The sequence below is a fragment of the Microtus ochrogaster genome, chromosome 5 (genome assembly GCF_000317375.1).
Source record: "Microtus ochrogaster isolate Prairie Vole_2 chromosome 5, MicOch1.0, whole genome shotgun sequence".
NCBI classification, from domain to species: Eukaryota; Metazoa; Chordata; class Mammalia; order Rodentia; family Cricetidae; genus Microtus; species Microtus ochrogaster.
In genome coordinates, this window is record NC_022012.1 from 35,265,109 (window position 1) to 35,288,412 (window position 23,304).

General features: G+C 43.2%; 1 long non-coding RNA gene across 1 annotated transcript in view; it reads left to right on the plus strand.

Moving 5' to 3' along the window:
• Window positions 1-1,940: 1,940 nt before the first annotated feature.
• LOC113456092 overlaps window positions 1,941-23,304 on the plus strand; it is a 57,187-nt gene continuing 35,823 nt past the window's right edge. Inside the window, exons 1-2 of the long non-coding RNA XR_003376965.1 lie at window positions 1,941-2,442; window positions 15,411-15,484. This is a non-coding gene — a long non-coding RNA (uncharacterized LOC113456092). The remainder of the gene's footprint in view (window positions 2,443-15,410; window positions 15,485-23,304) is intronic.

Genomic DNA, 23,304 nt, shown 5'->3' on the forward strand with positions numbered 1-23,304 from the left:
TGGTTGCTCCAAGTAGCTCCGAGGGAACAATATCCATTCTGCTTCTTCATCTGCCTCCTTGACTCTCTACCGCTGATCTGCCATTTCCTACAAGCTCAATACACCCGACTCCAACACCCGGAGCAATGGTTTGGACTTGGATGTCAACTGGACAGCAGAGGGATTCTCAGTCTCAGCTGAGGACACCTTTGTGTGGAAGGTAACAGTCATGCTTCCGCAACTTCCTTCCAGTTCTTTGACTTTTCTTCTTTCCTGGATGGGGAGTCCTAGGCAGCATTGCGATGTGGCTGAAGATGGGCTTGAACTTCTAATCCTCCTGCCTTCACCACCTGTATTCTTGAACTACAGGCCTGCACCACCATGCCCACCTTTAAACCTCTCTCTGTTTTGTCAGAGTCACTGAACACTTGCTCAATCCAAGGAGCCAGGACAGATCTAAGCTATAATGACTCTTCGGTCAATAACCATATCAGGAACTGACTTGTTTACCATCACCACCACCATCTTAATTCCATTATGCTTCTATGGCATGGATTATTGTTGCTATTTGGAACTTTATTCCGATAGTGTCCATGTCGCCATTGGAGAAAGAACCCATAAATTAACAATGGTTTTTAAGAAGCATAACTTTTAAGAAGCAAACGGAGTTTGAACTTCTTGATCTTCCCACATGGTTCAGTCCAATACTGCTCCCAACACGAGAGAAGTAGTGGGATTTAATAAAGATGGGTGTCTTGCGATTTGGCTTGCTGAGTAAATAGGAAGTGTTTTAGATTGATTTCTGATTTCTTGACCCCCCCCCCCCCGGGATAGGTAGAAGGGCACCTACAACACTATGACATGTGAAATGGGCTCTGAGCTTTCGGAGATTTCGATTTGATCACGGGCTGGTCCATTAACCACTCTGACCTCAGTTTCTTTATCAGTGAAACAGGGCTCTTCTAATCCCACAGCCTAGGTCCCCCCAGCTGGTCTGATGGTGAAACGATTGGATCACAAAGCGTGTGGTTATCTGGTCAGCACCAAATCACTGTCGCCATCCTGTAAGGTCTCCTTATTCATTTACCCTTCACTGTTACCGGTAAATATAAAGCTTCCCGTTTGTCCTATTGGTTCCCTTCCTGATTTGACACAATGATGAATTGAACTCTTGCCTGCAGCATCAGGCTGGGTCTCTCTCTCTCTCTCTCTCTCTCTCTCTCTCTCTGCATCACGCTCAACACACTGTCCTCACATGGGAGGGGGGCAATCCCTGTTGCTGAGGGGTGCAGCTCACTGCCCTGTCCTGAGGTTGAACTCAGCCTTTAGTCCCCTCACCTCCAGAGGTGGAACACAGTCTGGATGTCCTGCATTCCTGGGAGGGGGTCAGGAAACCCCGCCCCGATGTCCCCCCTCCCGTATGGTTTGTCTAGTAGCACTGGAAACATCACTTGCTTGCCTCCTTGCAGAAGAGAATAATCGATTTCTTATTTCCTACCTGCCTGCTGGGTAGGTTAGAATGGATGAGATTGCATCTCTGCGGAGAAAGATGCTATTTGGATATGCAGTCTGTATTCATCACAGTGGACAGCAGAAAGTACCCCGGGTTCCCATGACACCAAAAGGCCAAGAGAGCCCAGGAGACTGGACTGGCATGATTTCCTCAGGCTTCAGAAGCTATGCCTGTCTCTCTAGAGCAGCTGTGGGTGAGAGACAGCGTGACTTAGGAATGCATTTTTGCCAGTCAGAGCTGGACACACACGCAGCAGCAGCAGCAGCAGCAGCAGCAGCAGCAGCAGCAGCAGCAGCAGCAGCAGCAGCAGCAGCAGCAGCAGCAAATGATTGCCAATAACCTTGTCCCTTGTACAGTATAAGCCCTGCAAGCTTGTTGACTCCTTAGACCAAACGGTCTCCGAGACGTCGGGTCCCAAGAACTCCAGCTTTCCAAAGGATTTCCCCGATTGATTTCAGAGGACCTCCGCCCTGCAATTCACACAGACGCTGTTGCTCACAGAACACAGTGTGTGCTCTCTCCTTTGCTTCACTCCCCTCCTCCCACCCGAAGACAGGATTCCAAACCTAGTGCGGGCCTGCAGTGCTCAGCATCTCCCACTAGGGGGAGCCCCTGGAGGGCAGCTGGGGCTGAGCAATTTGGGAAGTGCTGAAGTTTTCTGCTCCTGTCCTGTACTGGTTTTCACTAACCCAACTGTGAGATTTCTTTGTTGCAATGTTGGGGTCTGAGATAGCACTGCTGGAGGCTGCAGACGAGAAACATAGCTGAGACCATCTTGTGTTGTGTGTTGTTATTTACTAGCGCTAAGAACCAAGGAAGTGGAATAACAAAGGGCCCGAAGACAGCACAGCCCCAGCTGGTAGGCCCTGGAGAGAGGCTGGAGTCCTCAGGCGGACAGAAGGAAGACATCTGAGAGGCGACCAGGAGGTGCCTGTGACTGCGGAGTACAGGTGAGAGCCAGAGAGAGGATGACCAGGGGGCTTATGGGTAAAGAGGCACAGAGCCCCTGACCTGGGAAAATGGATAGACCAAAATGAGAGTGGTTAGCAGAGATTAAGAGAGGGGGGGAGAGGAGTGCAGAAAGCCATTGATTGAGAATATTAAGGCAGGAGGGTAACGGGGGGTGGGTGCTCAAAAGAGGACAAAAGAAAGAAAAAAAGGTGGCCGTCTGAGAGAAGGAGGGCTTGAGAATAGATATCAGTCCGAAGTTGGTTTCAACTCGGCTGCTTAAGAAGCTTGACATGAAAACGGGTGGGTGGGAGATTGGCACGGGATGTGCAGTTGCATAAGGAAGTTTGGAGTGAGCCGATCTGATCTAGCTGTGTGTCATATAGCCACACCTACTCCCACTTTGACCTAAACGAGAAGGAATTCTGGCCTGTCGGCTTTTCCAGGTTCTTTCCACTCTGAACCAATGTTTCCCACTTTCCCTTTCTTCCCTCGGATCTCCCACAGCTGTTCTAGGAAGCGGAGCAGCCATCAGAAAGTCTGTGTTCTAGTCTAGAACTTGCCACTTATTGTCGGGTTTAGCCTAAGCAAGGAAACCCTGGAGTTTCCCTTTCCTTTGTGTAAAAAAAGGAGATAATAATATAGTGCCGACGAGCGCTACAGATTGTTCCCAGGACTGAATAAGGAAGGGGATGTGAAGAAATGCTCTTAATAGATTATAATTGCTAGCTAAATAAAAGTTGGCATTAATAATAATTAATCAGCTAATAGAGCCTCGCTCCTCTCAGCAGGGAGTTTGCTGAGTCCTGGAGAGGACGGCATACATGCAAATCTGCGCTCATATCTTACTCTGCTATTTGTACATGTAACTCCCCAGACTTTTAGAACTAATCTCTTCGATAAACGAGACATTTCACACTCTTTGTGTGTGTGTGTGTGTGTGTGTGTGTGTGTGTGTGTGTCAGAATCAGGTATTCTTCTCCAGCCTCAGTCCCATTTTCTATTTCTCATGCAGATAAGTGATTGATGGCGTCCACACGGTGCCTGGGGGTTTTCTGTGTCCTGGACACACGAGTCAATGTCATGTCTTGGGCATATGGTCAGACTATTCAGAAGAAGCAATGACAGTCTATGATCATAATAGTCCTGTCACTCTCTCCGCTTTCTAGAATGTTCCAGGTCACTTGTGATTTTTTTTTCTTTTTCCACCAAAATGAAATGTGTCTTACATAAAGTTGGGTCTTTGGCCTGGGCCAGGCTGTTGAAGGTCACCTACGAGAGCACAGGTATTCTTTCTCCTTCCCCTCGGCTTTAAGTGGCAGTGTGGCCTGTGGGGAGAGCAGTGCAGGCCATTTGTAAGGTGCTTGACAGCTCTCCTTCATCTGCCACTTGGAGTGCTCACAGATCTTCCTCCTTGCATCTAAATGTACGCTTGAAGAGCGCCATCGACCTGCAGACGTCAACAGTTTGTGACATGGCTAGCACCGTACCATCGTCATGACCCCATTGGGTCTCTTCTAGTGCTTGCCCCAAATTTCAAAATTATTTTAAACTTTTGTTCCAGCTACTAACAAAAGGAAGCTACTCCACCAATCACAAAAATGCAAAGTTTAAGTCACACGCTACTCACCTGCCGAAAGCCAAAATCCTAGCCACATGTACAATATGTAGAAGGCTGTATGTTTCTAAAATTACCAAGCACAGACGCTTGCACACACATGTGCATTTGTACGTATATGTATGTGTGCACACTTTCCTTCCCCTTTCAAACAAATTCATTCTGCATTTTAATCAAAACTATATAGAAATGTTCACATAGTACACTTAAAGGGCAGATTTAATGGAGAGTAAGAATATAGGTTTCTCTCTCAGGATTTTAGCTGTTTTAGAATACAGAAGTGACCACAATTCACATGGCTCAAAAAATTATGGATCAATTTCTGCTCCATCCATAGCAATGGCTATTGATATGTTGCATCTTCTAGACAAACTGTCAGCAGTTAGCAGTTTCGGATATTTTTAAATGAATTTTTTTTTAAAAAAAATACATTTGCAAAGTCAATTATTTCGAATCTCATCTGAGGCAATTAAAAAACATCCTGACATTTAAGGTGATATTTTTTCCCCAAGTAAAATAATTATAAATAATTCTAATTATGAACAAATCATTTAGTTACTCTCAGTCTGGTTCAACCTTTAGGTTAATAAACCAATCCATTAAAATTCATCTTGCTCAAAGGACCAATTTGTTTAAAAAATGTAGTGACCTTTTTACCACAAATGTGATTGATATTTTCTTTAACAGTATCAGAGCTGTCTTTCCTAGAGAAGAGTGTGGTCCAGAGGAAGGTATGGAAATTTTGGGTTTTTTTATGCCTCTCCTGATGGTGGTGAGGGTACTAGATAGAGTTGAAACCCTCATTTCAAATGGTACCTTAAGGAGACATCTGGAAGTCTGACAAAGTTCACCAGTTTCATTCTTTATGCCGGGAAACAAACTTAGATAGTTCTTTCTACTTCTGGTGTTTCATTCTTACCAAACTTGCCGGGCACGTGCGTGGATGACCCGCAGGCCAAAGCTAGTCAACCATGGTTTTCACAAGGTATCCCTGAAGTAAAATCCCATCTGCGGACATGTTGTCTAAAACTACATTTTCTACTAGAGAGGCGACTTTGAGAAGTTGTGACAGAGTCAATGTATCCTGAAGAACTGAAAATTCTTATTACTGGGCCTCTAAAGATGCACGCAAAGACCAAGGTAGAAGAATGAGGGGAAAATGGGCATTTTTGAATGTGTAGCTAGCTAGCTACAACTCCTATCTGGGCAGCAGTTTAGAATTTACTAAAGTCTACATGGTCCTATTATAGCAGGTATTCTGTGGCTCTCTTAGCTGAGACAGAAATGGCAAATCTGTGTATGGCGGTGCGGTCATTAGGTGGTACAGGTGGGGGCTGGCAGCCACCAGAGAGACAGGGAAGGAGGACCACCGAGGCTTCCCCTAGAGGCTGTCACTGCCAAAAGACACTGGACGGAGAGAATTCTTGACGCTCTGTTCCTGCCATATCTGTCCTTGGCTTGGGTGAACCTCGGCTTATCTTCTCTGTCCCCATTCTCAGGACCAGTGCTGAGCGAGTAAGCAGAATGGGAAGAAAGCATCGCACTTTGTAATCAAACAAAGTGGGGCTTTATTGCATCAATTCTCGCGTCTCCATCTGCCCAGAGATGGGCCTGGTAGTCAGATACCCTGCCACAGAAAGTAACAAGGAAGTCTTTGTTTGCAGCGCATACTATCTTTTAAAAAGTTTTCTTTTTAAAACAGAGGATCCACTTTTAATTACATTTCTTTTTTCTTAATTCAAGTTAATATCAAAATTATATCTTTCCCCGCTGAGCTTATGACATCTGCTAGCAAAGTAGGCCACAGGGAGGTGGGTCTTGGGAGGAAGGAAGCCCGGGACGATAAAACAAGACAATGGCTGTTTTCAGAGACCGAAGTTTTTCTTAATCTTGCATTTTCAGGAAAGGAGGTAAAGAACGAAAGGAGAAACCTCCACATTGAGCCTTCCTTGATTACTCTGAGGGAATAAATTCAATTTTCCGTTCAACTAAATTTTATATTGACTCTTCATTTTACTTCACACGGCTAGTTGAAAGATGATTGCACTGACCAAGATTCTAACATCGCCAAACAAAGCCTTATTAGAGAGCCAAACACAGTAGAGATCATGTGTCTATCATACACTTTAGAGAGCTCAGATGGGAGCAGCCTCCAAGGGGAAGTTATTTTTCCTTGTGGGACAAGCACAGCAGACAGGGTAGAGGAAGCACTATTTGGTGAGATTTAAAAAAGTTCAGATTTTGGACATCTAGAGATTGGAGGAGAAAGCAATGCCAGAGGCACAGACAGAACAGAGTCACAGAGTGAAGGGGAAACTTTGTATACATTAAGAAATGTCCTCCAGGGTGCTGGTAAATGGAAGCTTATGGTATGGGAGGAAGAGACCGTAAGTGAAGTAGACCGAGGCCAGGTTCTAGAAGACCTTGGAAATTAGGTTAAAAAGTTAGGTCTTGGAGCCGGGGAGATGGCTTAGTGGTTAGGAGCACTTTCTGCTATTGCTAAGGACCTGGGTTCAGTTCCTAGCACCCACAGAGTGACCCGTAGCCATCTATACCTCCAGTCCCAGAAGATTCAATGCCCCTTCCTTGTCTCTTGGGTACCAGGCATGCAAAGGAACACATACACACTTGTAGGTAAACATTTATATGTATAAAAAATTTTAAGAATTAAAGGAAGCTAGATATTACACTGGAGAGATGGTTCAGATGATAAACTTCTTGCTGTGCAAGCATAAGTAATGGGGTTCAATCCTCGGCACCCACAGAAAAATTCTGAGTACAGCAGTGCATAGCTGCAATTCTAACACAAGAGAGGTAGAGACAAGAGATCCCTGAGGCTCATTGACCAGCCAGTTGAACTGGATTGGTGTGCTCCAGCTTTAGTGAAAGACCCTGTCCAAAAAAATAAATAAATAAAAAGAAGAGTAGAGAGCAATTGGGGATGGCACCCAGTGTTGACCTCTGGCCGCCAAGAAATGCACACACATACAATTAAATTTCTTTTCTGTAGATCGGTGGTTCTCAACCCTTTCACAGGGGTCACCTAAGACCATCCTGCATGTCAGATATTTATATTAAGATTTATAAAGCAGTCGTAAAATTACACTTGTGAAGTATCACTGAAAATGATTTTATGGTTGGGGTCAGCACAACATCAAGAACTGCTTTAAAAGGTCGCAGCATTAGGGAGGTTGAGAACCACTGCTGTAGATGGGAAGGCCCACTGACTATGTGCAGGAGAATGACTTGACCTTTGCTTTGGAGGAGAGCATCACAGTCAGAACCTGGAGGCAGACCACCAGATAGAGACAGGTTGAGAAAGAGGGGCTGTCACCTCATGTTCTCCAAGCAAGACTGATGGGTTACAACCCAGACTGTTGTAGGTGATGGCACTAGCTGAGGGCTTTCTGAGGGCATTTATTTAATGGCATGCCAGTGGCATTTACTCATAAAACCAAGAAGCCATTGGGGCCAGAAATAAGGGTTTTGGTTACTTCCCCAGACAGGATGCAGTTTGGGTGATTATACACATGAGTCATGGAGGTCGGGAAACAAATCCTGCACAAACACACACCCCTCCCCTCCAAGCGTAGTGACTCATGGCTTCTTCAGTTTGGTCTACAGAAGGCTCTGGAGTCCAGGCAGAGTTTGAGATATGATGCTCGGTCATAAATCTGTAGCATTAGTAATTGCAAGAGAAGAATTTCTCCCCAGTCTCTCCGTTGCTCAGGCAGTAGGCATTTATTGAACGCTTACTATTTTAACACAAAGACTGTGATCCTATGAAACATGGTTCCTGTCATAAAGTGCTCCTCGGTTTAGTTGGTAAAATGGATATAATAATGACAGCAAAGAGAGAGTCCCACAAGTATTCTAGCGAACTCCAAGCTGTTTGAAAGGGTCAGAGAAAATATTTACAGCAGCTATAGAAGGGGAATGAAGTTGCGTCTTAACAGATATCATTCTTTGTTGGACAGCTCAGCAAACCAATGTCAAGCACTTTTTATGGCCTGGGTGTGGTTCTCGGCATGAGATTCCATACTTTGGTAGAACTTCCATTCTAACTAATGGGACTCAGTAAATATAGCAAGAACCAACAAAGCAACCTCCTCTCAGGGCGTTTTCATTCTCATAAAAGGACATTTCAGAGAACAGGAACTATCCCCTCATGCCAAGACAGAAGAATGTGTGCCCAAAATTAGCCCCTTGGGAATGAGTGGGCAAAGAAGCCTCAGGTTTGGGGTACCCAGTATGATAAGAGGGCTTTTTTAAACTTTGATGCTTACTTATTTATGGGGGTATGTGCATTTGCTATGGCATGCCTGTGGCAGTCAGAGGACAACTTGGGGAGTTGGTACCCGCTCTCCACTATGTGGGGTTGAACACAGATTGTCAGGTTTGGCAGCAGTGCCTTTGCCTGCTGAGCTAGCTCGCTGGCCAACAAAGCTTATTAATATGCCTGACATATTTTGGGCAAATTTCCCTGTCTCTCTTTGACTTGAATGCATGACAGACATAAGATGGATACCATTTGTGCACATGTACATGCATGTGTATACATGTGTGTTCGTATGCACATATGTGTAGCACTGGGGATCAAACTCTAGCTATATGCATATTAGGTAAACTATGCTGTACGTCTGTAGCACTTGTTTTTGTTTCTGTGTTATTGCATGTTGAAAACGAGACCTCACTACATGTATCAGGCTAGCCTGGACCTTATGATTCTCCTGGCTTTGCCTGGTGATTGCTGTGAGTACAGGCATGCCCTGTCAGCCTGGCAAAGATGGAAATCATTCTTATCTGAAGATGTATAGTTCTGAGCTCCCAAACACCGTGACTCCACAGTCTCCATCAGGCAACTGGAGTCAGCGATCAGGACTTGGTGTACTCATTGATAGTTTTCCTGTGACAGCTCTGTACTCACTTCGTATCTTGAAGATTGAAAAGAGAAAACTACGCCACAGACACACTTTAAATTTAAATAGTATTCAGGTCAAATTCTGTAGCAGGCAACTCTGACTTAGAGGTTGAGTTTGGTTCTCATTTTCTCAGGCTATCTAAAATAACCGGGTCAGGAGGTGGTGATTGGCAGGGTCCTCACTGCGATGGGATGTGACCTACATAGGAGGAGAACCAGGACAAGAAGAGCTAGTTCTTCAGCTCATCACAGGCTTGGCAAAATCCAGTTTGAGCAACTGCAGAGTCACAAAGAGGGGAGACACTCCATGTGACCTAAGGTGATCCTGGTACCTGCCTCTAGGCAGAAAGAAGACTGTCTGGAAAGTTAATAAAAATTCCAGAGCTCATTATCTTAACAGATGTTTTAAAACATATCTATTCTGAATACTCTAAATCCCTCTAGGGTAATGATGCTGTTTAGCCTTGGGCGGAAGGGCTTTGTACCTCCTGTGGGTGGGAGGACTCAGACCCTATAGTACATTCCTTTCAGATACTTGTGAGAGAAAAATAATTCTCTTTGGAGTATATGTCACCTTTTCAAAAGCTAGCCAAAGTGCTATGTCCAATTGGCCTAGCTAATGAGGCCATTTTTATTTATTAAAAATAAATTTAAACGTAGCTATAAAATGGTGAGCGGATGTTTTCATTTGCATCATGAGTGGTTTAAAAAAGACTTACCAGAAATTATAAAAATAATAAGTTCATATCCTCCCAGATGGCTAACTTGAGGTCCAGGAATGCTGGGAAACTGTGCTATTTCTTCCTCCACTTGGTAAGTTGCTTAAGGCCAAGAAGAATGCTTCATTTGTCTCCGGATAGCCTACTCCAGAACAGGTGCATGCTGGGATGAAGTTGTTGGGTAAATTAAAAAACAATGAAGTCATTACTTTGTGGCCATGCCATGAAATTTCTGTCTATTTTTACTTTATTTTGCCAAAATTAAACCCCAGTATGACTTTGAGACTAACTAGCCAGCAGGAAATAGAGAAAGCAGTTTAGGCACAGAACAGTTGCTTTGGGGAGGAGTTTGGATCTCCATAGGCGGTTGGGAGTAGGAGGGGAGGCAATGGGATAGACGAGCGAGCCTGTGTCCCCATATTTAAGTGAAGAGATTGAGTCCAATGATAGGTGTCTTGGTTAGGGTTTTCTATTGCTATGATAAACACCATGGCCAAAAGCAACCGGAGGAAGAAACTTTGTTTCATCTCTAGGTTTGAAGTCTGACACTGAAGGAAATCAAGGCAGGCCCTGGAGGCAGCAATCGAAGCAGAGGCCAAGGAGGAGTGCGCCTTCCTGGCTTACTCCTTATGACTCGCTCAGGACAACCAGCCCCAGGAGAGGGGATACCTTCCACAGTGGGCTGGTCCCCCCACATCATCAATTAAAAAATAAAACCATACCACCGCAGGCCATTCTCATGAGGGATTTTCTCGGTTGAGCTTCCCACTTCCCAAGTGACCCCAGCTTGTTTCAAGTTAACACAAACTAAATAGTACAACGAGGAAGGACCCATTTGAGCAAGGCAATCCCAAGCAACCCTTTGGACCTCTTTCTGTGTATATGTGGTAGGTGATGGTTTTTTGAACATCTTGCTGTTGTTGGCTAGGATCTTGTGTTTGTAGGTATAAGTCAGATAAAAAATTCAAACTCCAGAAAGATATAGGGCACCCTTGATTCCAGAAATTACCGGAACAAAATACCGTGACCCTTCCTTCCACCTTACCCATGATCTCTCTACCGAACCCCCAACAGCCACTCACTCCGCGCCAACCTCGCCACTACCTCTGCCCTCAGGTCTACTTTCTTCAAGAGGCTGGATCATTTTTCAAAACCTCTGGGAAGTCTGGTGCCCCAGGAAAAGCAGAGAACACTACAGGCAGTGCTATTAGACCCAGCAGGCTGGGTGGGGGCAGAGGGCTGGTTCTTCCAGGAAAGTCGGCGTACTGTACAGCACACAATACAGCCCTGCAGGAGTCTGCCTTCGCCCTCTCCTGCCCACGTACTCCTCTGTGAACGCTATCTGCTGACTCTCTGCTCTTCTTTCAAGACTTTGTTCAGTTCGGCTCTCTGAGGCCTCACTGTGGGGACAGTAGTCTCTTCTTATCTCCACTTCCAAAGTACCCTGAACCCACTGGTGTGTGGGAAGTACACCTTCCGTTGTTCTCTTTACATGTTGTTGGAACTCCCGAAAACGGCTGGATACCTCGCTCGGTTTCGGTTTCGTGTTCCTTCACCGGACTATGCACGCTTTTCTCAATTGCTAGCTAGCCTCTGGAGCTGCAAGAGAAATAGTCTAAGATTTCTGTTCTCAGGCCGGCAGAGGTCAAGTAGGGAGATACATGACAATAGACGTGTAGAGTGTGTGCAATAGCATGTGCACTAGGTGCTATAGGAATGCGCAGCTGAGCATCCTTTCTTCCTGGTCAATGTTGTTAAAGGCTGGAGAGTTTCCAGGGGTGGACGGGAGCCACCCTTGATCTGTGCTGAGTGCTGAATGCACATAGGGCCTGGAAGGGGACATTTGCTGGGAAAATAGTAGACGAGAAGGCTGTGGGATACAGAAGGCCAGAGCTCTGTGTTCAAATAGGAAAAATAAACCAGAAATTCATAAAATAATTGTACTAAGTTTTCAGTAAGGCACTGGTTTATAGCACAACATACTAAGGGTTAGGAAATTAGAGAAACATTAAGCTGGTCATGAACTTCCACTGAAAATCTCTCAAACACTTTGACTCACTTAATGGCAAACTGAAAGGGAAATCTGAGTGTGGGTTTCAATCTCACTCTGCCAGGCCTTACACTGGTGACAATTTTTCCCTTCCTAATCTCTACCTCATGATTTGAAGACACTAAGATATGTCACTCACAGTTAGATTAAGGATAAAAAGGATTCCATATTTGTGCTAATTTGTGTTCAATTGGCTACAATCTTGGCTAAAGTTATTTCAAAATGCAGAGCATATCAATGAATTAGCTATGTGTTTTATGAGCCTTGAGGACAGGGCAGCCTGACTCTGATACCCATATGATGCATTAGGAATTTTTCAAGTGGTCTGGGTGTTGGGTAGAAGGTGTTCTTCCTGTGAAGAGAGTGTGGTGTAGACAGAAGTTTCACCCACAGACTTCCTGTCTCATAAAACTCTAACAGATGCACCATTCACTTGGGCATCTGTTTCCTCCTCTGTAGTCCATGATAAATGGCGTAGTGACATTATATAAAGTCATTTTTACAGGTGATCTTACAGAGAGGTATGATTCCATTATACTAGGTGAGTCTTAGGTGAGGGAGAGATCCAAGGAGCTCCATCCAGCAGATCCAGAATGATCTGCTAAAGGAATTGGGGCTCTTTTCAGTGTGTGTCAAAGGCTGCCAATGGAACTTGTTAAGAGTAATCAACATGTGTGTTCAGGGACACAGTAAAATAACCTTTCCGTCCTTGTGCTTCTTAGTGCTGGAGAGTCCTTGTGAGAAGAGTGCCTGCTTTGTCCCTCCTTACCATCTGACACCAGCAGGACTCCACTGTTTTCACTACTACACGGAATACTGGGATACTGGGGAGTCTCCACTGACTATGCTGAAGGATCTTAGATAGAGGCCCAGGTATCCCAGTCAAAGGCATAGCCAGTTGGTAGTTCTTATCACCTATATACTTTCCATGCTTCTAGCTTGAATGCTGCTAAGAATTGTCTCTCTAGACTGTACAAAGGTGGAGAGCACACTTCCTTTGCCGGAATCAAGGTCAATGACATTTTGGTATAAGTGCCACTAAATCAGAAGGTACTCTCTAATCAGACAAGCTTGAGAAATGCTGAGTATGTCCCTGTCGTAGAAGAGACACACAGAAGCACAGCTAAGGATGCAAAGTGAAATATTTAGAGTTCCCCCCAAATTATTTGTGAATCACGTTCATTCATTCATGAATGACATTAGGACGTTTATTTCAGAGTACTGGGGAACAGTTTGAAATCCTCCCAACTCCTAGCTGCTAGGAAAATGCTGCTATTTTATTCTCATTTTTAATTAGTTCTCTGAGATTTTCTAATGCATTTTGATCATATTCATTCCCTTCCCCTGACTCTGAGTTCCACCTCTGCTCCTACCCACTTAATTTTGTGTTCTCTTAAAAAAAATTTAAATCTCATTAGGTATAATTTGTACTGCCCATTGGGTGTGAGACCTGCTAGCGTGTGGTCAACCCACCAGATGCCATACCCTTAAAGAAAACTTATTCTCCTTCTCTCCATGACTATCGGTTGCCAATTTCTTCTTAACTAAGGGTGGGACTTTGTGCCCACTTTCCCTCCCCATACTGGCATTTTGCATGTCGTGAGCATGTGCCAGTTATATTCATGTTGTCTCAACTGCTGTGGATTAACATTTGCACCTGTTCTGCCATGTCCAGAAAATAGTTTTCTTGTGGCAATTCCCACTATCGGCTCTTACTGCCTTTCTGCTCTCCCTTCTTCAATGATTTCCCAAGCCTTAGGAGGAACATATATAGGTATCTTTCTTAGCGCCCAGTATTCCATAGTCTTTATTCTCTGTGTGTTGACAAGTTCTCTGTGTTGGTCTCTACACACTGCAAAATAAAAAAAAAACTTCTCTAATGAAGGTTGAGAGATATATTAATTGATGAATATAACAATAAGTCATTAAGAGTCAATTTAATATATCCATTTGGCAGAGTAATGGAGAGTCTACTAAATACCGCAGGCTAACAAATAAAAAGCCCAATGCCAAAACTAAGTAACTTCTTTTGGAGCTGTTGACCAGTGAGACCCCATAGACCTCCCCAGATATTATAGGCTATTGAAAACACTGTTCTTACAGAAGTCTTAGCAAATGCATCCTTTTACCTAAGGCTGAGCTCCGTGCTCTAGGAGAAACGAAAGTGGCACATGGTTTACCCTCCCAGGGGTTCTTTAAAGCAACCCTGTCTTTATTAAATTGGAGGTTTGCCCATGAGCGGGTCTGGAGTAGACAATCAAAATTGACTCCATTTATCCAGCAAAGCTCTGTTGACAAAATTAACCTTTAAATGGTCTTCTTTCCTTCCTATTTAACTGGATACATTGTGTGGAAATTCCTAGAAAATGCTGAAGTTGAGACTTCACCCTCCTCCTGTCTGCCCTTTTGCATTTCCTTACGAAGAGGGAGTGTGGGGTTGATGTATAACTTTTCTAGTTTGTGTTTGATGGGACCCTTTGGAAACCTACTAGACAAGGAAAGAATCATCACTAGTAGCTTTTACAGTAAACTCAGAAAAATTCCTTCCTCTCCTTCAGCATTTCGCTGCTTTGAGCATGAGCCATAGCTGTAATAGAGCCTTTCTGATAAATGCTAAAGTTATGCTTTCTTTCCATGGCTCTTCAGAATATCTTTTTCTTCCCGCAAAATAGCTGGGGAGGTATCAGGAAACAGACTCAGCTCTAGTTGTCATGGGATCATGTTACCTCTTCCGTAAGGCGCAGAGCTTGACAAGCTTTCTCCAGTCCCCCCCTTTTCCTAGAACCTCTTCAGAACGTATTCAAATCACAACGTACTGTCGCTGCTGTTTTGTCCAGAGACTTTGAAAGCATACAGTGTGAAGAGAGTATGTTTTTTATCTGAGTTGTTTTGGGAACCATCCACATGAAGTGAACCTGAGGAGGTGGATTCGTCTGAGTTTTATATCCGTGACCAGAATGTGAACGCTGGGGCCCTGCCTCAGCTGAGTTCAGATTTCCGATCAAACCTGTCGGTAATCCTTATAGTCTCAATCATAGATCACTTGTTTTTCTCCTTCTCATGTGCATAATGGAGATAACTGTGTTTCTGCCTTTCCAAGGACTAAATGAGGAATCAGAAAGTTGATGTGCTGGTATTCAGCAGCTGGAGGTTTGAATCCCAATGTATGTCTTACTTAATACATCATTTTGAGAAATTCATTCACCACTCGGGGTCCCTTTTCCCCTCAACCGTGCTTAGGGCCCACAAAGGGACTTATCGAGTTATTTAGATTCAGTGAAATGATACGTGGGGAACGTAAAGTGGAACCCGGATTCTGGTAAAATCCCAAATAATGCCAACTATTGCTTTCGAATGGGAAGCTAGCATATTCTATGGCAGCAGGTCATCCTGCAGGTGCCGCTCTTCCTGTGGCTAATTTCCATCTTTAGACCTGCAGTGAGGCAGATCCATGATGTAGGCGCAGCACGTAGCCAAAGGGCTAGCCCGTAGAGCACTCATTCAACAGTTAACATTCTGTTCTCTTACATGGCACCAAGGCCTCCGGGAGGGGAGACAAATTCTCGGGATTTCCAAAAGCTTATGTGCTCTAAGTGTGGGTTGGAGGCTTTTTGCTTTTAATTGAACACAGCAGCCATTTTGTGTCATGTTGATTTCCTCAGGATATGAATCAGAGAGAAAGAAGTGAACTCTTGTCGCGGAAGAAAGGGAGCGATTGGCAGAAGACTTTTCTCTGGTAAGGCAGTTTACACATTGTCCTTTTCGTAGTGAGTCACGGCCTATGATACATTTCGCAGCAATGTCTAGGAGTTTCCAAATCTGGAGCTCGGCACTCCAGTCAGATAAAGGAGAGGGGAGAGAGACTATTACAGCCCACCTAGCTGCCATTTGGAGCGCTCAAAGGGAGCCTGATGAAAATGCACATCCTCCAGCCCTGCTTTAGTCATACTTCAAACTCATTAAGAGGAGAATTAGCTAATCATGTTCAAAATTACGGTTTTTCAATTGCCAGTTTTAGCATTCCAGAAAGAAAAAACAACCCAGCCAGAATCTCTCCACCAGTCTTTATGTATTTTTTAGCCATGACTTAATGCTGAAATCCATTTTTCCTTTCATTGACATGATGTTGACTGACCTGTTTGTCTTACAGGGACACTGTACACTTTTTAAAAATTATAAAAATATAAAGAATCCCAACTAATTTTTAGAAATCTCTTATGCCCACTTTATCCAGAGAACAGGGTACTGGGGGCTCCTATTCCAAACTTGCTTCCTAGCTACCCTAATGACAGAATAAAAAACACTAACATTTTGCTATCTTCACGGCGATGTGCTCAGAATGTAGTGTCCTCCATGGTACATTCCAACTACTTAAAATGTGGGGTGGATGAATAAACAGGGCCTCTTATCTACATAGCATTTAATATTCTTTGGTGATCCTTCATTTTCCCAGAGACCCTATCTGGTATGGTCTGATAATGACCTACTCCCCGTCGCTACCAATGTCTTGCCATTTTTCTTTTCTTTTTTTTCTAAAGCCAGTATATATCTGAGTGGAGACCTGCCTTTTCTCCTCAGATTTTATTGACTTCTTGTGAGCATTTACAAAGATGACATACTGGTGTTTTAGGAACATTGACCTCTGAACTCAACATCATACTCAAATAATGAAGAAGAGAGTGGACACCCCCTCTAGCATGTCTTTCTGTTTGAAATCTATTTAAATGTACGTGTGTGTGTGTGTGTAAAATATAATTTGTCCAAAGTCCACTTTCATTCTTTGCTGACTTTTAGTTCAAGTTTCAGTTGCCTTTCTACAAACTTAGCATCTATACATTATATACATGTGTATATATATGAATATAAAATATGAATATGACATAATACTTTATTTATTTTTATATTTTACAGCATAGCCCTGGGGATTGAACCCAGGGTGTCACACATGCCAGTAAAGCTCTCTACCACCAACACGGTTCATAATTCTTAAACTCTTTTATCATCAAGATGTTCTTGATCAAGTGACTGGTGGTCAGAGTGAGGACACTGGGCACCTTGTGATGAAATCTTTGCCTTTCTGATAGTGTTTTTTTGTTTCAGACATCAATAATGTTTATCTCTCCTTCCATTGCTTCTTTGGAGTTCAAGATCAGCCAAAGATAGATATTACAGATCAAGGAGACAGGGTCTCAGTCATTAAACCCCTTCAAGGCAAGGACTATATTAGACATTTATAAATCTGCATCCCCAAATCTAGGAGCTGGCCATGAGCAGATATTTAATACATGTTTATTACTTAGACGGGACATCTGAGAAACAATCAAAGGCCTCTGAGACAGCATTGGGACTCTGTCCACAGCAATGGAGCCTTCAGCAGGTTGACCGATCTTTGTCATTTGTAAGATGAGGCCTTTGGCTTCCTTTAAAGGACTAAGGGGAATCTGAGAGTCCCAGGAAGCAAGGCCTTTGAGAATAATTATTGTAGACAGAATAAATCTCTGCTCCTTAAATAAATAACTCTCCAATGGATGGGGTTCCTGTGAATAATCAAAGCAAAGAGTCTCTTGGTGACTCACTTGTAGGTCAGCATTTTTAATTAGTAAGCGGTTATTTGACAAATTCTTACAACCCTCAATTTCTAGGGTTGATCCCCCCACTCCACATTCCAGTGCGGTCATATTCACTGGTGCAATGAAATTGTCAACTTGAAGATAGGTTGAGAAATGGCTTCTTAAAATTCAGGTTCATAAATCTTAACAGGAAGAGCCTTGAGCCAAGCAAGGCAGAAGTGTTGTGAAATCAGTTAAATTAGGTTTCTGGAATATGTGAGCTGTCTACCACTCTCATTACCATGAGGTAGCAACACCCAGATAGAGTATCCACTAAGGTTAGTTCAGGAGAGAAGTTTCACTGAGTCACTGTTGGGTGCTGGATGGCATAGCAAAACTTTCGCCCTTGTCTGTAAAAGAAGCCTGCAACTTAATGTGGCCTGACCAAGAGAGTCATCGCAGATGTACAAAGGACCAGTCACGTCCTAAGAGTTCACAAGCATGATCAGACGTCAGAATCGCCTGGAAGGCGTAGTACAATTTGAGTGTTATCCCCACAGTCTCTGATTACTTACAAGGCAGGTTGGATACTAAGACATGGCCACTAGAACAAGATCCCCATTGCTGGTGAGATGGCCCAGGGGATGAAAGTGCTTATTGCATAAGCCTGGGGACCTGAATTTGATGAAACCCACAGTGGAAGGAAAGAATCAACTTCTGAAAGTTGTCCTCTGCTCTCCACACACATATCCCTGTGCCCCAACATGAGTGTGTATATCTGCATACACGTACATGCATACACACACACACACAGTACTGATAATAAAAAATAAAATTTCAATAAAAGAACAAGCTTCCAGGAGATGTTAAACCATGAATAGGGTCACTCATTGAGAGCATCGTGCTCCTTGATTTTCCTTCAGATGCCGATGCTGGAGGCTGCTTACCATACAAATGTGAGGACCTGAGTTAAGATACCCAGCACCTATGTGAAAAACCGATAGTCTCTACCCGGGAGAGGGGGAGACAAGTGGATTGCTAGAGCTCAATGGCTGTATACCCTAGCAGAATCAGTGACATGTAGGCTCAGGAAAAGACCCTGCCTCAAAACACAGAGAACAGCTGACGAAGACAGTCAGCATTGAATTTCATCCTCCACGTGGATGGATACACATGTACATTTACAACCACACACGTACATGTTCACATCCACACGAACACATATCACACACACACGTGCACGCACAGATTCATACACTCATGCATGCATGCCAATGATACTAAGTACAATGTCCCATAAGCTGTGATTTTTTTTTCCTGAGGTGACTTTATTTTGTTCTAAATAAAGCTTTCAGCTTCTTCTGACTTTGTAGAACTCATTAATGTGGTCTGTTCCAAACTCATTCTTTTGTTTGTCTGTCTGTCTTTTGTATGTTATTTTGTGAGACAGGGCCTCATTTTGAACTTAAACTGTCGTGGAACTCACTACACAGTTTGAGATGACCTCAGACGCATGATCCTGCCTCATTCTTACAGTGCTGGGATTCCACGAGTCAGCCAGCACATCTTGTCCAAACTCGTCCTTGACTCAACTGAAAATTGCCACTAGAAGCCAGAATCCTTTTTCTTTCTTTCTTTCTTTCTTTCTTTCTTTCTTTCTTTCTTTCTTTCTTTCTTTCTTTCTTTTTTCTTTCTTTTTTCTTTCTTCCTTCCTTCCTTCCTTCCTTCCTTCCTTCCTTCCTTCCTTCCTTCTTTTCCCTTTCTTTCTTTCTTTCTTTCTTTCTTTCTTTCTTTCTTTTTCTTTCTTTCTTTTTTTCTCTCTTTCTTTCTTTCTTACCGTTTTTTGATTTTCATGTTATGATGGTTTCTCTTTATTGAAAATAATTTTTCATACACTCTATACTGATTATGACTTCCCCTCCCTCTCCTTCCAGATTGTCCTCATCTGTTCATCTCCACACATTTTTTCTCTTTAGATGGCTCAGTGGTTAAGAGCACTGATTGTTCTTCCAGAGGTCCTGAGTTTAATTCCCAGGAACCACATGGTGGCTCACAACCACCTGTAATAAAATCTGGTGCCAACTTCTGGCCTGCAGGGACACAGGAAGGTAGAACATGGTATACATAATAAATAAATCTTAAACAAAAAAAGAAAAAAAGGGAAGTTTGAAAAAGAAAATCAAAGAAAAAGTACAGGAAGCATATACACATATACATAAAATACATAAAAACACACAACCAGAAACCATAATATAGGAGCAAAAGACCAATAAGGTAAAAAATTCCCAGACAAAGCATTATGAGACAAAAAGAAATCTCTGAAAACAGTATCATTGAGTTTGAGTTGACTTTCTACTGCTGGGCATGGGGCCTGCTCTTAAGTGTGGTTTGTATACCCAGTGAGATACTATTGGAGAAAATGAGTTTTTCCTTTGTGAGTGGTCAATTAGAGGTAGCTCCTGGGTTAGGGCTGGGAGATCATGTCCACTTCCCCTTCTCAGTGCTGGGAGCCCAGCCTGGACTTGTAAAGGCCCTGTGTGAGCAACCAGTCTCTGGGAGTTCATATGTGCATCAGTCCTGTTGTCTCTGGAAGACATTTCTTCCTCATTGTTTTCCAGCATCACAGACTCTTACAATCATCCCTCTGCGTTTTACAAATGATCTTGAGTCATGAGTAGAGGGGTTTGATGGAAACATCCCATTTAGCACTGAGTGTTATAAAGTCTCTCCAGCTCTGTACGGTGACTGGTTGTGGACCTCTGTATTTGTTTCCTGCGACCGTAGGAGGAAGCTTTTCTGGTGATGGCTGTGCCAGACCCAGATGTACAGCTATAATAGGACATTGTTAAGAGTCATTGTATTCCTACGTGTTTTAGCAGAACAATAGCGTTTGATTTGCCCTTAGTTCCATGGCCTATGTAGTTCCAGTTTCTTGGTCACCTGAGCAGTGTCAGGCATGGGATCCAGCTCATAGAGTGGACCTTAAAACCAATTAGATAATGGTTGGTTATTCCCACAAGTCCTGTGCCACTATTGCACCAGAGTATCATGTAGACAGGTCCCCACTGTAGACAAAGGGTTTAGCGGTTAGTTGGTGTTCATTTTCCTCCTCTAGTAGTACCTTCTAGTAGCATGAATATAGTCAGTAGGTGTAAAGGCTCTAATTAGGTACCAGCTCGATTCTACATGTTCAATGAGATATCTAGGTGTTGACTTTAGCAATAGGGCTTTTTTTGTAGAGAAACCGTAGTGCCCAGAATGGGTCACATTTACTTGTTAGAGGCCAAAGGGCCACAATGGAAAATGCCTATACACACAATGCTATTGGTTGCTCTCTACAACCTGATGGTACAAATGAATGTCACAATACATGGTGTCACCTGAATCTTGACAGCAACAGAGGGAAGGTATGCCCCTGTGTGCTGCCAATGATTTGTGGTACTAGTGACTTATCTTATAATATCTTTCCAAACAAATGGGCATATATTTGGATATCTGTTCATCTTACTTTACATCAAAGTAGACAATGGACTATAATTCCCTATCAAGCCTTTTTGAGTCAGATTCTTATTTTACCTGGGCACTGCTGTTAAATCAGGGTTTTTCCCTGAAAACCCATTTCATTGATTGATTTCATTTCAATACCCAATGCTGCATTTAATAGTATGTGTCTATGTAAAATAAGAATCTGACTTAAAAAGAAAAGATGTGATCCAGGTAGACACCAACCCTTGCTCTTGCTGAATCTGCATCCTAGCAGAGGGAGATAGATGGTAAACACACCCCAAACACATAAATCACTATATTCTCTTTCTGGTTGGGGGTTGCTCTAGTTTGCTTCTCTTTAACTGTAATAAAACATTCTGACCAAAAACAGCTTGAGTAGGAAAGGGTTTGTTTGGTTTATGCTTCCAGGTGGCAGCCCATCATTGAGGGAAGTCAGGGCAGGGACCTGAGGCAGGAACTGAAACAGAGCTCATAGAGGAAATGCACTTATTGCTTTGCTTCCTCTGGTTCATGCTTAGCCAGCTTTTTCATACAACCCAGGATAGCCTGCCCATGGGTGGCATTGCCTATAATGTTAACCAACAACCAAGACAATTCCTTGCAGACACGTCTGTAAGTCACTACAGTCTGTGCAATCCCTCCGTTGAGACTTTCTTCTTAGGTTATTGCATTGTGTAAAGTTCCTAAGTTGTGTAAAGTTTACAAGAATGATTAACCAGCGGATGGATGTTGAATTGAAAGAAAAAAAGACAATGTGAAAAATGAGGTTCAAGACTATGGAGGAAGCAGGGGGAGTTGAGAGCCTGGTTGCAATTTCTCACAGGTGTTCCTGTGCAAAGACCTGAGGAAATGAAAGCCAAAACCTTTTTTGCCTGGTGCAGAGCATCACGGACGGACACACACACACACACACACACACACACACACACACACACACACACAAATCAGGTGTCAAGGCCCAAAGACAGGGCTGTACTTGGTACATTAGAGTACAGCAAGGAGGCCAGCATGGCTGAAGTAATGTCTGCAAAGTGAAATGAGTAGCTTTGTAATTCATTAATAAAGCTTTGGTTTTAACATGAGTACAGTCAGAGTCACTGTAATGTGCTAAGGAAGAGCTATCTTTGCCCGAAGGAGCTGCTGAAATCTGTTGGAATTAGAACCAGTAGGACAAGGATAGAAGCTGGGAGATTATGTAATTAGCTAGAACAAGAGTAATTCTGGTCTTGGGCTGGCCATTGGAGGTGACAAGCTGTTGCCTGATTTCCATTTCATTTTGAAAGCACAATTTAACAGGATTTCTTGATAGGCTAGATGTAGAGTGTAAGACTACAAAAAGAAGCCAAGCTTTGGTGTCATCACCTGAAGGTATGAAATCACTATTGATTAAGGTGGCTGTGGGAATACTGGGATTCTGGGTTTGGACACATAAAATTTCCTATGACTGTCAGAGAGCTGATTGAAGCTGTTATGTTGCAGATTGTGTATATGTGAAGCAATGTTGAGAATTTCTGCATTGAAAATGGGGAGTCAGATAGGCATATTGGCTCAATAAGTGGAGACACTTGCCATCTGGGCTGACATCCTCCATGTGGTCCTCAGCACCTACAAGGTAAAAGGAATAAACTAATCCATGCAAGTTGTTCTCTGACCTACACATATGCACACGTGGACCTGCTCTTGCACGTGTTCATACACACATACAAAATCAATAAATAAAAGATAATAAAACAAATAAAAAAGTGGAGGTACAGGGGTTCTTACACATTAAAACTTGTGAGACCCAATGAGATTCCTAAGGGAGTGAATGTAGTTAAACAGAGAAGACAGGGACTCTCGGTACTGTGTGTCTTCAACATCATGAAGTCAAGAAAACATGATGGAAGGAAAGAAAGAAGAAGGAAAGGAAAGACTGAAGAAGAAAGGAAGGAGGAGAGATGGAAAGCGAAAAGAAGGAACGATGGAGGAAAGGAAAAAGGGACAAGGAAGAAAGGAGGAAGGAAAGAGAAAAGAAGGAAATAAAGCAGAAAAGGAAGACACTATTGGATGCTGAGAGGTGGTCATTTGTCCTAACGAGGTTCACTATTCTGATAGTCAAGAGAGGGACTGTCTGGGAGCTAGGGAGATGGATCAATGGGTAAAAGCCCTTGCTTGCATGAGGACCTAAGTTTGAATCTCCAGCAACCATGGAAAAGAAAAACAAGAAAACTGGGCATAGTTGCATGTGACTGTAACACTAGAATTGTGAATTGGAGACAAGCAGATCTTGGAAGCTTACTGGTTAACTGGCCCAGACAAAATTAGAAGCTTCCAGTTCAGTGAGAGACCCAGTCCCAAGGGTTTAAGGTGAAGAATGATAGAGTAGGACAGCTAATGTCTTCCTCTGGTGCACACACGGCTGTGCATACGCACACACATGCATGCACTGCATGCACGCATGCATATACTGTCCTCCCACCACACAGACCCACAAAAATCAATATATTAATACAAAAGAGAG